Here is a 14,648-nt window from a genome sequence, read left to right as displayed (position 1 = left end):
ACTAACTCACTGAGAGTCAGTCCCCTGTGGCAGCATTGGCTGATGGCTTACTCTCTATATGGAATCAGAACCATTGGAAGTCTGAGCCCCACTTGGCCCCGCCATCTACTCGCGATAAGGACCAAGAGGTCCAGATGTGTTAAAAGCACGGCTTCAGGCCGCACACTGAGCCAGTGACCATGCCAGTCCAGGCCTTCCCAGGAATAAATACTAATTTAAAGAATAAGAAGGGCTGGCATTAGATGAAAGTACCCTTTTTGAGTATCTCTGTCAAAACCTATGATTTCTTAATAAGCTAGACCCTCTGGGAAGCCCATTAAGGCAATGTTAAGCAGCCCTAATTTCAAAGCAACCACACAGTTAAAAAGTTTATCCTTCTCACTTTCTGGAAGGTTCATAAATTCAGACCATTAAATGGCAAGATAAATATTTCAAGCAGCATCTCGGATTCTGTTTATTGTTCTTGGAAATGACTTCCACAGTGTTTGCTTTTATTAGCCCAACTCCTACCCGAGGAAGAAGAGAAGCAACAGTCTACAAAAACATATTTCAAAAAGACACTTAGGGATGCGTAGGGGAATCTGAGCCCTTGTTGGTGGAGTGACATTGGTGGCACACACACGGTGTGGGTCACTGCTCTTTGTCATCTGACAGTTGACACACAATCATGTCCAAAGACATCATGTTTAATAAACACACCCTAAGGTCAACTTGGAAACCCTGGTGTGGCTAAGAGCTATGGCTGCTAAGCAAAAGGTTGGCAGTTCAAATGTACCACGTGCTCCTTGGAAACCCTATGGGGCCATTCTATTCTCTCCTATGGGGCCACTATGAGTTGGAATTGACTTGACAGCAATGGGTTTGGTTTGTTTTTTTTGGTAATGTAAACTTGAACTATTCCACTCAAAACTTTTGAAGAAGAATTTTACAAGATATATAAAATCTTAACTTAGTTATTCTGTAAAGTTCACAAAAATTTAAGAACTTTTTTTTTAAAAACCAACATATACACTGAAAAGTAGTCAAGAAAAAAACTCCTTTCTTAAGTCATCCTCTCCCTTTAGACAAATTACTGTACTGGGTTTGTGACCAGCTAGATAATACTAATAGCGATGATCTAACAACCTTTTTATCTGCCTGCTTCTGATAAGAAATTTACATTTTTTCTGAAATGAAAGCTAAAGCACATTAAGCCCATTAAGTCCCAAAACTGAAGGGTAGATTCACTGCTAAAGCAAACGTGGGTGAAAATGAAAGTTACCATTTTTTAAAACAAGTTCCACAGAACAGTAGTCCCTCAAGGTGCCCCCCAAAAAGGGGGTTCCATGGTCAAACCAGTTTGGGAAGAGGTATGCACTTATTCCCCTTCTTGGAGATTCAAACATCCATTAAAAATACACGGAGAAGCTTGTTTAACTTTGATTAACCCAGCATATCATAAACGTCTCTAATTGTGGAAACTTACAAAATTTATTAAACTTTTCCAAATTTATTAGCACAGCTAGTGCTCTACAGAACACCAGTTTAAGTACTTTAAAGCCAAATACCTCACTCCTGCCTTTGAGGTAAAGAAATTTCAGGCAGGATCTTAGCCATCATCTGCAAATCTAGAAAGGTCCATCCCTTCCTGTAACCCAATTCCCTGCCAGCTCAGAGGTGGGGGGCTTGGGGAGGGGGGGAGTGGGGAACGGAAATCAATATGTAGTTTGAAAAAAAGCATATGCATCAAATTTTATTTTGGGAAAACAAAAACAATCCCAGTTATTTCTGTGATACAAGTTACAGAAAGCAAAACTCCACAAAATCTCAGCTGTTGGGGAGCAAATGTTGAGGAATAGTCAAAATCTAAACCCTTCCATAGAGAGATGAGGGAAGCAGGGCCCAGAGAGGGTAAGGTACTTGCACAGGGGCCACCAGCGAGGCAGCCATCAGGCTGTCCAGTCTTCCTGTCACATCAGCATCTCTGCTCCCCTGGCTGTTCTCCTGGATAAGTTTCGTCTGCTCAGCAAAAGGGCCAGCTTTGTAGGGGCAGGCCCACAACCAGCCTGCCTCTCACAGATCCCACTGTGTGTATCCCAGTGTCCTCCACACTTGGTGGAAGATACCATACTTGTCGACAGGTGGACGAAGCTGCCTTCTACCTGGGGAAATTTTACACTTAATGAAGGTGATGTGGCAGGCAGCTATGCACAGAGATAGCTACATGTTTGCATGTGCAATGCACATGTCCTAATGCCAATGCACTGGGGAAAGGGGAGGGGAGTGAGGGAGCTTAATATACAAAGGTGTCACCACAATTTCAAAAGGAGAGGCTCACACACATTTCCTGCAAAGGGGACTAAAGAAGCAAGAACAGAAAGATGGTGGTTCATCTTCTCTAGTATCATCACAAAGCATTTCTTACGAAGGCCTGACTCATTCTAGTTCCATTGCTTCTTTCATAAACTGCATTTGTATACCTTGTGTCCATTTCTCTACTAAGATCCAGAGTGTCATATCTATTTGCATGATCTCTTTTTATGATAAAGAAATTTGACAACATTTTTTTCCAATCTGTCACTTCCTTCTCGTGGTGAAAAAAAATTTTTATACTAAAGTTTTAAGAAGTGGAGTTTTAAGGAGATGAGCTCAATTGACCCAACCCCATTTATTCAGGATTTCTTCCTTTCCCCATAAGTTTTATGATGCACCCTCTACCCTATATTTGCTCATAGAAAAATTATCTGTTTCTAGACTTATCTATTTCTTTGTCGATTATCTAGTTATCTATTCTTGCTCTAGTACTGCACTATTATAACATACTTACTAGTGCAAGCTTCTCTCACTTTTCATAACTGTCTTTTTCTTCTTCCTAGTTTATTCTTCCATTGCAATTGTAGAGTAATGTGATTAAGATATAAAATGTAACCTCAAATTTGGGAATTAATTGTATTACCTTGAACCTACAAATTAATTCTGGGGAAAACTGACATTTTTACAATGTTAGAATTTTCAATCAAGAATTGACATATGCTTATAATTCACTTGTTGCTGTTAGGAGCTGTTGAGTTGGTTCCAACTCACAGTGATCCTATGCACAACAGAACAAAACACTGCCCAGTCCTGTGCCATCCTCACAATCGTTGTTATGCTTGAGCCCACTGTTGCAGCCACTGTGTCAGTCCATCTCATTGAGGTCTTCCTCTTTTCACTGACCCTCCACTTTACCAAGCATGATATTTTTTAGCTCAGTAGTTTTTCATTTTCATCACACAGGTCTCCAACGTTTCTCATTCGGTTTATTTCTAGGTATTTTGTATTGTTGTTATGATGTATTATTGTGTTGTGTGTTATTATCATTGCTACTTGTGTGAATGATATTTTCTTTCCCAGTTTATTGTCCAACTAGTTAGTTGCTATGAAGACAACTGAACTGCAACAACTCTGTCAAAACTAATTTCAACTGACCGGACTGGCGGCTACAGTAGGTGTTGCCCTCCCCTCCCCCTCACTGTTATGGGTATTATCCTTTCAAAATATACATTCCTGGTTAGAGAGTTTCACAGGTCATTATCATGTTTCCTGACATTTCATCAAATTCTTTCATTTGTTCTAATACCTTTCCCTTGATTCTTTTAAATTTCCTATTTACAAATCTTATCGACTGCAAATAATGATACTTTTTACTCCTTTTGAATGGTTAAATATTTAATTTGTTTTTCATGTCTTACTTCAGAGGCCAGAACTTCCACACAATATTCATAATAATGACCTAAAATGAGGTAAGAAAAGACCATGGGTCTTAGCAGTTGGACACACTTGATTTTAAATCCCTACTCAAACACTCCCTAGCTATGAGAATGACTGCCAGCCCAAGTTACAGTGTCGTCCATGGAATGTTGATAATATCCACCTTGAAGGTTCATTTTCAGAGTTAAGGATAATATAAGCGAAGAGCATAGCACAGTGCCTGGAAAAGCATAAACACTCAAACTATGATAATTAAAATTATCATAATTATGGTGATGGTAAGCAACCTTGTTTGGTCCTTGAATTTAGCTGCAATGAGCTGCTGGTTTAAGGCAGACATTCCTTACGATGTCAAGGAAATCTGCTGCTATTATTACTTTTTAAAGTTTATTTAAGGAATGGCTGTCTCATTTTTATCAAATGTGGTTTTGGTAACCGTCATGGATTGAATTGTGTCCCCCAAAAATATGTGTATCAATTTCACTAGGCCATGATTTCCAGTATTGTGTGACTGTCCACCATTTTGTCATCTGATGTGATTTTCCTATGTGTTGTAAATCCTATCTCTATGATGTTAACGAGATGGGATTAGTGGCATTTATGTTTATGAGGCAGGACTCAATCTACAAGATTAGATTATGTCTTAAACCAATCTCTTTTGAGATATGAAAGAGAGAAGCGAGCAGAGAGACACGCGGACCTCATACCACCAAGAACAAGAACCAGGTGAATAAGGCGTCCTTTGGACCCAGGGTCTCTGCGCTGAGAAGCTCCTGGACCAGGGAAGATTGATGACAAGGACCTTCCCCCAGAGCCAAAAAGGAAAGCCCTCCCCTGGAGATGGCACTCTGATTTTGGACTTCTAGCCTCCGAGACTGTGAGAGAATAAATTTCTCTTTGTTAAAGCCATCCACTTGTGGTATTTCTGTTATAGCAGCACTAGGTAACTAAAACAGTGTTTTATATACCAAATAAATCAAATGGAAAATGCAATCAATGAAACCTAAATTCACTTTAAAAGTTAAATATTTTATCAAATGTCTCTTAGGAACGACCCTTAACAAATTGAAACAAAAGTAAAAAACAGGTCTCTCTCCTCTATAATCTACGTCCATATCCACCAATTTGATCAGCTGTTGACCTTCCCTGGAAAAGTGACAACATGCCTCACAAATCGGGCAACTTTTGTATATGACTCAAGTATAAGCAAAGCTCTGGGTCACCCCAAAAGTGCCTCCACTCAGGGAAAGTGGCTAGAGGAAGTCACTCGCTGGGTGGAGGTGAGGGTTTCCAAAGGCAGGGCCTGGCATACAGTGGAGCAGAGAAGGCTACATGTTTAGACGGAAAGTAGCTCTGGCCCTGTGAGCATGTTGTGGATTTGCTCTAGGATTTCTGTATTGCACTCAGAAGGGAAGCAAAGGGGAACCTGACTGCGGCACTGTACAGAGGAAACCACACCACAGATATCACAGATATCTACATGGTGACCATGTGTCCACAGTCACACCCTGAGGCTAGGTGTGTACATGGGTACAGCTTTTCTGGAGGACAACTCAGCTGTGTATATCAAGAGACCTTAAAATACTTATGCCTCACAAGAGGATCCTAGCGGGTGGGAGGTGTATGTATGTATCTACAGTTTGTTATACGCACAGAAAAAAGACTGGAAGGTGGACAGAAGTCCATCAATGTGTTAACCTTGGCTATTTCTGTTCTGGGCTTAGAGGTGTGTTATATTCTCCTAAAAGCTCTTTTTGTCTTTAGAATATTCTAGTTTTTTTTTTTTTTAATGTGTTAATGATCACAAAAAGAATAATAAATATTTTCAAAGAGTTCCTTGTGGAAGATAAAGTAGAAAGCATATATAGCTGGAGAACTAGAAGCAAGGGATGAATGAGACGGAAACAAAGGAAAGGAAAACCCTGTTTAATAACCTGAGTATCCAACAATGGAATGCACTGGCTTAATAATCATGGTAAGACTTTGTCTAAACTAAGATTTGTATTGGGTGCTAACTGTGATCCCAGCACTCCACCATGTGTTTCATGTGTGCTTTACATCCACCCTATGAGGCAGGCATAACATCATCCCATTTACAAAGGAACTTGGGCAGAGAAAGGTCAGTGACACTCCAGCCACAGGACCAGTGAAGTTTTACGGCGTACTCTAACACATTTAGCCACTGTGATGGTTATGTTATGCGTCAACTTGTCTAGGCCATGATTCTCAGCATTGTGTAATTGTCCTCCATTTTGTGATCGGATGTAATTGTCCTCCATTTTGTGGTATTGTGTAATTATCCTCCAGTTTATGTGTTGTAAATCTTAGACCTCTATATGTTAATGAGGCAGATTGGTGTGGGGTGTATATTGAGTCACTCCCTTACTAAAAGGCGTGACTCAAGACACACCCTTACTCAAGTCACATCCTTATGCAAATATCTGATGTAAGGGGCGTATCCTTAAGGCTGTGACCTACATCCAACATATATGGATGCTCTGGTAAAGCTCACTCTTGCTCTGTATCCCACATCCAGCTCATCATCATCTGACCTCTGGTTCTTGGGACTTGAGCCAGCAGGCTGCCGTCTGACCTGCCGATTCTGGGATTCACCAGCTTCCAGCAGCCTCTGCAGCCGTGTGAGCCAGCAGCCTGCCATCTGACCTGCTCATTCTGGGATTTGTCGGCCTCTATAGCCTTGGGGGCCAGCAGCCTGTTGTATGACCTACCAATTTGGGATTCATCAGCCTCTGCAACCACATGAGTCAGGAGAAGCCTCCAGCCTAACACCTGACCCACGAATTTGGGACTTGCCAGCCTTCACAACCATGTGAGCCATTTCCTTGAGACAAATCTATATATGTATCTATCTATGTATCTACCTACTTACCTAGCTACCTACCTATCTATCCATTCTCACCCCTCACTTAGCGACACGGTTAAGTTCCAAAGACCAGGCCATTAAGCAAAAATTGATGTTATGCAAACATGGAGGATGACCACACTGGATCACAAAATGCAGCATGACCACATCATTATATAACTGCCAGATTACATCGTTATATAACTGCCAAACCACTGAGAATCACAGCCCAGCTAAGCTGACAAATAACCTTAACCATCACAGCCAATGTTACTCTCACCTTGGCACCTTGGCGTTCGTTACTGCCAGACATGCGTTATTAATGCACAAAATAGTCGGATAGACTTTTTCACTATTGTCGTAAATGCAAAATGTCACATAATGAGATTGCTGATAAGTGAGTAGGTGTATATATGTATACATATATATATATATACACATATGTGTGTGTGTGTATATATATATATGTGTGCATTTATATATATGCTTCATTGGTTTGGCTTCTCTAGAGAACCCAGCCTAAGACAGCCACTCCGCTGTGGGGCCCTCTTAAGAACTAGCTCTTCACACCCATGGTGTTCAGGCAGAAGCTGGGTGGCCTACATGGTTCCTCCCCAGGGGAGTCGTCCTAATGCCGAGGTTTATATCACCAGCCCAGGTGGAAGCTGTGTAGCACACAGGAAATGCTCATGCTTCGGGGTCACTTTTATCCAGCTATGGGGTCATGGGCAAACTATACAATCTCTCTCATCCTTAGACTGCTCATTTATAAACTAAGAAGAATACCTACATCACAGGGTTATTGTGAGGATTAAAGAAGGTAGCTCATTTAAGATGCTGGCACAGTGCTGAGCAAAAGTAATTTTCCTTCTCCTTTTTTACTTCCCCCCAAGAAAAGAATGTCTTTCAAAGGAGACAGTTTATACATACATATATACATACATACAAATATATATATCGTTGTTGTCTTGTGCTGTCAAGTCAAGTCCAACTCATGGCGACCCCATGTGTTAACAGAGTAGAACTGCTCCATAAGGTTTTCTTGGCTGTAATATTTACGGAAGCAGATCACCAGGCCTTTCTTCCACGGTACCACGGGGTGGGTTCTAACTGCCAAGCACAAACTGTTTGAGGTCACCCAGGGACCTCTGTGTTTATGTGTGTGTGTGTGTGTGTGTGTGTGTGTGTGTGTGTGTGTGTGTGTACGCCCCTGAGCAAATAACCTCTCTGTGTCTCACTTCTTTATCTAAAATGGGGATAATAATAGTATGTACCTCATGGTTGTTATGAGGATTCGAGATTAATTGTAAAGCATGTAGAACAGTGGTGCCTGGTACACAGTAAACACATAAATGTGTTTGTTAAATTAACACCCACAGATACTAATACAACTTACAATCATTTCTTCCTGTAAGGAATTAAGTCACTTTGATGATTTTATTTTTATGGTCCTGTATCTCACAGAAGTGCAGGAAAGGGAATGACAGGCACAGGAGAGGGATGTGGCTGTACATTCCTCAGTACCCTCTACTCCTAAAACATTCACCTTGGTGATGCTGTTGAAAACGGATGCAGAGGGATTGGCACCAACATGGGCAGCCTGAGAGGGGTTCTCTCTATGCCACCTCATGCTGCCTCACTATGCAGAGTGCTGCCTTTAAACTGGCTAGCAGCCCCCCTTTATCACAGGGCTGGATTCAGCGGACAAGCTCTGGGCCCTCCCTAGCGCAGAGCCGGGTCCCGAGTTGTGTGCCTCCGTCCACCTCTACTCCACCCAGCAAGCTGCCTTGCTCTCCCCACTCCTCTGTCTCCAACTCATGTTTTCTCAGGACTTCAACCCAACTCCCCACCTTGAACCTGACAAACGCACAGCTTCTCCCTTACTGATGACATGTTCTTACCCCGACGAGAGCTTCACCCACGTGGAGAAGAGTGTGCCGGCACCCTCACAGCCCTGGGGACCCCACAGCCCACCCGGCCCTTAGGAGTGACCCAGGCCAGCAAGTGACCCCAGGAGAAAATGTCCCTCACTCTCTACTCCAGCTCCCCTGTGGGCAACCCAAGCAGAGACTGGCACAAAGTTCAACTGAAAGAAGACAAAAGACATGACCTCGGTTTTCCCATGCAGTTGAGGGTTTACCACATTTAAAGAGGAAAGAGGCCTGGTGCAGCACTGAAAGAGAAATGCATTCCACAGACGAGAACACTACCACACACCAAAATTCAGATCAATCGTAAAAATGGATGCAGACTTTTTAATTGTACAAGTATGCAACCGTGACAAAGGTTTCTGCTCCCTTCATGGAGCAAAACTCCACGAAAGAGCTTTCTCTCCTCACAGCCTTCACTTCCCACCTCCCTGTCACCCCACTGGAGAGCTGCCTTCATCACTAGGCCACCACCCTATAAAGGCAGATGGTCACTCCTTGGCCCCCAACCTTCTCTGTGGACATGGTTCCCCAGTCTCTCATCTCAAACTCATGAACACTCTCTGGGTTTCCAGGAGCCACATCCCCTCACCTCCTGCCTCATGGGTCCCTCCTTCTCAGTCTCTTTTGCTGGCTCCTCTTCCTCTACGAGACCTCAGCCTTCTTGGGTAGCTTCCTTCCTCTCTTCTCTACCCTTTTGTCTCCCCACATGATCTTATCCAGGTGTTTGACATGGATGCCAATGCTTTGCTGATTCCCAAATTCAGCCATCAAGCTCTGCTGTAACCTCCTAAGGTCTCCCATCTCCTGGGCTCTGACCCTGCCCCACCTCAGGAGCACCCCACTGCTCTCCTTGCATCTACTCTCCCCTTCCATTCCTTCCCCACACAGCAAATCTGGTCAGGACGGCCCTTGCTTATATCCTTTAATGGCTCCTCTGTGCTAAATGGCGTCTCTGTTCTCTTAGCACAAACAGCAAGCACCCTGCCATGACCAACCAGGCCCTGCATGGCTGGGTCACTGCCCAACCCTCCTGCCCACCTCTCCAGCTCCAGCCACATGGCCCAGTCAGTTCCTGAACACACCATGTTCCCTCCTACCTCAGGGCCTTTGCACATGCTATGCCCTCTGTCAACAGCACTCTCTTCCCTCTCTTCACCTAGTTAACTCCTAATTACTTTTAGATTCAACTCATACATCACTTTCTCAACAAAGCCTGTTCCTGACCAACCTACTACCCAAGTGATTCATTCTTATTATACTTGTACCTGTCCTATGAATGGATGAAGGTCACAGTAGTCCAGGTGAAAGATGATACGGGTCTGAATAAAGGCAATGACGTGAGAGTGAAGCAGCGAGAAGGGAGCTCAGAAGGTGAAGAGATGATGTCACTGCCTCAAAATACACACTGTGTCAGCTTCATACCCAAAAAGGGAAGATTCTAAAAAACCCTGGTCACCTGATCCTCCTACACTGAGTCTCATGGGACAGGCATTTTCGGGAACAGGAAGAAAAGTACAGATGGGCTGGCTGCATATTCACCTCCATCATGCCACACATGCTTGATACATGGGATTTCTGCAGCAAGGCAGAGGTACAACCATTCACGCCTTCCTCCATCCACTTACTCAGAGGGCCCAGCACTCAGCAGGAGTCTGGTTCCAGTTCTGGCTCCTTCAACACCTGATCCTCAGTTTCTCCATCTACTCTCCATCTGAGAAATGGGGTTAGTCAGGCCATTACTTCCTTCTGCAGAGGTTGCTGTTTCAATTCTAAGAGGCATGTGCAAAGCTCATGTTTTGAGCCAGGGGCTGTGCTAGAAGCTGAACAATGGTCAGAGATGAAAGGGGCCTGCTTCTGGCTTCTGAAAAGTCCAGTCTTGAGTGGGATGGAGGCACGCAGCCAGGCAATTTCATACTGAGAGATGCGTGCCAGGAGACAGGACTAGGCACCGGGTTGTGGGAACGGCCTGGGGGATCCGAGGCTTCCGGGAGGAGGCCACCCCGTGCTAACCTGGTCACAGACTGCGGAAATGCTTCGGGAGCAATGAAGCTCTATATAAATGATGCGCTTTTCCTAAATGTATTCCTTGGGTTGCTGCAGAATTTCTACGCACACGCATTCATCCTCCCCTTGAGGGACATACTCTTATTCACTTCCAGTCACAAGGGCTTTCTGGCCTTTTACCCCAAGAGCAACTACCGACAAGATGTAGAATGAATGCCCCCTCCTCAAATGCAATCTTCCCATAAAGGTCTCTGCTCAGGGTCCCTGATCATAACCAATTCCAAGTGCAAAAACTAGCAGAAATACCTTTCTTTACAGCAATCTGACCCCAAACGCAAATATCCCCACAGGAACTGTGTTTCCCATGACACACATGGGTGAAATGAATGCCTGCCCGCTCTCAGACAAAGTTACAGTGAGGTGTGGAGCTTGTTATAAATTGTTTTAAAATCAGCACAAGCTAAAAATTTTGAAAGCTTACCAGTACAACACGAAAAAAATCTATCTGGCCTATGATGCAGTATCTAGATACTGACTATTTCACATTTCAAATGCAGACATATTGTGTAGAATTTCCATGATACAGTACAGGAAGCAATAACCAGGAAAAATGTAAAACTTGAGAACATTACAGATGAAAGGAACATGAGGAATGAAAAAAAGACACCCTCCCACACACTGTTTTATCTGAACCTAAATAAGAAAAATATCCCTTGATCTTCACATTGGAAAAAAAAATTAATCACATGCCGACTTTCACAATACAACAACAAAATATTTTCATGATCGCTGAAATCAATGAAAAACCAAAAGACTCTCTCTATGGGTGGTGGGGGAGCAAGGGGCGGCAGCTCACCAAAGAAAAACATTCTCTTCAATATTCATCTCTCTTAGAACAATTCTTTTCACAGAAAGGACATCAAATATCACAGCCCTACCTTTTCAGAGGGATTAAACAAAGATCTTTCTTCCTTGTGGCCAACACCTTCTTGGGAGAATCTGTTATCCGTGCAGAGGAAATGTCAGAAACCTCTGGGAGGAAACTAGCTGCATTTGTATTCTGCTCAGAAAATGTCATCACAGATCTGTTTACCTTAACTGTGGACCATGATTCAGCGGTGACAACTGTCTTGCATACTGATCAATTTATTTGCAGCAAAATTTCTAGCATTAACTGCTTAGGTTCTGAAAAAAAGAAAACGGTTCCTTGGATTGCTTGTGCCACCATAACAGATGCACATTCGAAACATCTAGATTGTTATCAATTTAGTGATAACCACTTCAGTGAGACACTATAAAGGATTCTTCCTCAAGTACAAGCGAGGGAGGGTCCCTCCCACTTCTGGAAGGAAGGCCTGCACACGATTCCCAAAGGTCCTCCGTAGGGTCGGGTTTCTGTAGTACAACGTACAGAAAAATCATCAGACCGGGAGTCGGGTTTCAGGCCACCAGGTCCTTGCTAGGCTTTAGCCAGCAGTGTGAGCCTCTGTAAGACATCCCTTACCTGAAGGCAGGCTGGGCCAGGGGCTCTGCAACAGGGCAGGAAGTGGCAGAATGGGAAAAACATGGCTAATGGACCCAGAAGGAGGAAGACGCCAGTTCCTGCCTCCCCCAGCTGGTGCCTCCAGCCTAGACACAGCCCTGGCTGTGTACCTGAGCCACTCCTCAGCAGGCAGGCAGGTGCTGACTGTAGGGAACAGGAACTAGTCCCAGGGCAGCCTGGTGAGATGCCCTCCTGCCTTGGCCAACAATGCTGGCTTAGCAGAGCCCTGGTTCCCTAGGACCCACTGGGCACTCTGGTGTGCCCTTTGGAACTTGGACACTGGCACTACAGCCCACTAATGTGTCAGTACCCATGTTCCCAGTAGTGTCTGAGCCCCACTAACTCCAACTTCCTTCCATGCCCTGCTGGCTGAAGTCCAAGCACCCTGTGCTGGACTTTATTAAAAGGGTAAAAACAAATACCCAGCAAGCAGATGACCAACCAGTAAGTCTAATGGAAGAAAGGCAGGGAGGTTATTGTTGAATAACTCTTGTGATTCTGGAGTAAAACAATAAGGGTGAACGCCACACTCAACTTGCCCCCAACTTTCGAGATGATGAACAAGGGCCCATGGGTCTAACCAAAATGGGGACATCCACCCATGACCGGCCTCATGCCTGAGCCAAATCCAACAGTCAGAGACCATCGGAGGAAAGTGGGTGTCATCAGCCAAGCAGAAGACAGGCCAGAAACACCTTGGTTGGAAGGCTCGGGTTCTATCAGTGCACAGGCTGCCCCTAACAAGGTCTCAGAGGGAGCCACAGTGCAAACCCAGGCTGGTGCTCACCAAGGCCTGGGTCTACAGAGTAGGAGCCTAGTACAGCAGGACAGACCTCACAGGACAAAGTGTAGTGTGTGGGCTGGTGGTGGTAGAGCTTGCAAGGAGCTCAAAGCTCTGATTCTCCGTGTTCAAAAATATATGAGAGCCATGTGGGATGGCGAAGGGTTCAAATACTACAACAAGGAGACTCTTCTGACGAGACAAAGCTTGTCTGCCTGAAGCACAGTCCTTGAGGCAGGAGGGGAGATGAAACTGTCTTCGAATAACTGAGGGACCTTCATGTACAAAAGGGAAGGGACTACTCTTGATTGCTGCAGAGACCTCCTCGTGGAATTCAAGGATATGAAAGGTCAGGGAAAAAAAATGAATGACCCAGATGTGTTGACTGTCCAGATAACAGTTTAAACTTGACCAGAAACCAAACGAGCTCAAACGTCTGACATTAGAGAAATGTTAATAAATTATGGAATATCCATACAGATAAAAATTACTCAGCCATTAAATATCATGATTTCAAAGAACAATGTCACAGGAAAATGCTAAGGGTAAGTTGATAGAGCTGGATACAAACTGTTACATGCAAACATATATTTATTGGGGATCCATCCAAGTTCAGCTTCAGCCATGATATTTGTCCAAAACCTACCATTTGGCCTTGGCTTCTGAATGAATGCCTTGGCTTCTGAAAGGACAAATCTCTGAACATCTACTTCAATATCATTTCTGGCATCTGTGAACTTGTGCATGATCAATGACTATGAGACCATGCAGGTAACCATCGTAATCAGTGTAATAACATCAGTACAACGTATGCTATAGGAATTTATTGTTCGAGTCTGAATATTTACTTTCTATTACAGATACAGAGCTCTGGTGGCACAGTGGTTAAGAGCTCGGCTGCTAACCAAAAGGTCAGCAGTTCGAATCCAGCAGCCTCTCCTTGGACACCCTGTGGGATAGTTCTACTCTATTCTATAGGGTCGCTGTGAGTCAGAACTGACTTGACAGCAACGGGTTTATTACAGGTATGCATTCTAGATGTACTTAGATTAAAAATCTCCTTGCATGTATATGTTGCAATTCTATCAAACAGATGTATTACTGCAAGAGTAAAATGTGTGATAATCCATGACCTTCTATAAAAGCTATTAATTATATGTGAAAAATCAATTATTAAGAACTTCTGAATAGTTAGATGAAAAAGAAAATGGGAAAATAATACAAATATTAAGAGAGCATGTATTAGTTTGTTACTTTTAGGAAGACCATTATACCTATTTTGAGCCAAGAAATGTGTACAGAACAATTATTAAATAAGAATACAAAGCAGAATAATAGAGATTAGATTTTATCATAATTCATGTTTGTGGAATTGCTTGGCATAATGGCCCTGATAACATTAAACAACATTTAAGATTTTAAAAAAATAATTTATTTCTATTTAGGACATGCATCTTTCAAGAAAAGGTTTTATTTTGGAGTTTTTATATCTTTAGAAGGATGAATTTATAGCCAATTTTGTCAACTTTGCTAACTCAAAAATTCATAAGGAGGAAAAACTCTAAAATCATGTATAATAACATCTACAGTAAATTATCTTCAATCCAGACATAATCAAGAAAACAAGAAGAACAAAGGAAAGAAGAAAATGTTTGAGAAATATGAAATATCCCCAACATAGTTCATTCCCCGACTAAACTCACTTGCAAATGAGCATCCGTTTAGTATCACAAACACAGCATGTGAGTGCAGGAGCTCTCTAATGTAGGGCAGTGCCCAGGTCTGATGGTTTCTGAC

The 14,648-nt window shown here is 43.2% G+C and overlaps 1 protein-coding gene across 1 annotated transcript in view; it reads right to left on the bottom strand.

Moving 5' to 3' along the window:
* The window catches only part of ARNT2 (aryl hydrocarbon receptor nuclear translocator 2), a 166,573-nt gene extending 154,969 nt beyond the window's left edge, over positions 1 to 11,604 (bottom strand). The window contains exon 1 of the mRNA XM_004387497.1: positions 11,466 to 11,604. The gene's annotated coding sequence lies outside the window, so the exon portion shown is untranslated. The remainder of the gene's footprint in view (positions 1 to 11,465) is intronic.
* Between the last annotated feature and the right edge of the window lie 3,044 nt (positions 11,605 to 14,648).

Source organism: Trichechus manatus, unplaced genomic scaffold (genome assembly GCF_000243295.1).
Source record: "Trichechus manatus latirostris isolate Lorelei unplaced genomic scaffold, TriManLat1.0 scaffold00186, whole genome shotgun sequence".
In the NCBI taxonomy this organism is placed as follows: Eukaryota; Metazoa; Chordata; class Mammalia; order Sirenia; family Trichechidae; genus Trichechus; species Trichechus manatus.
Note: the sequence above shows the minus strand (reverse complement) of the source record. Positions and strands in the feature narration are given on the sequence as shown.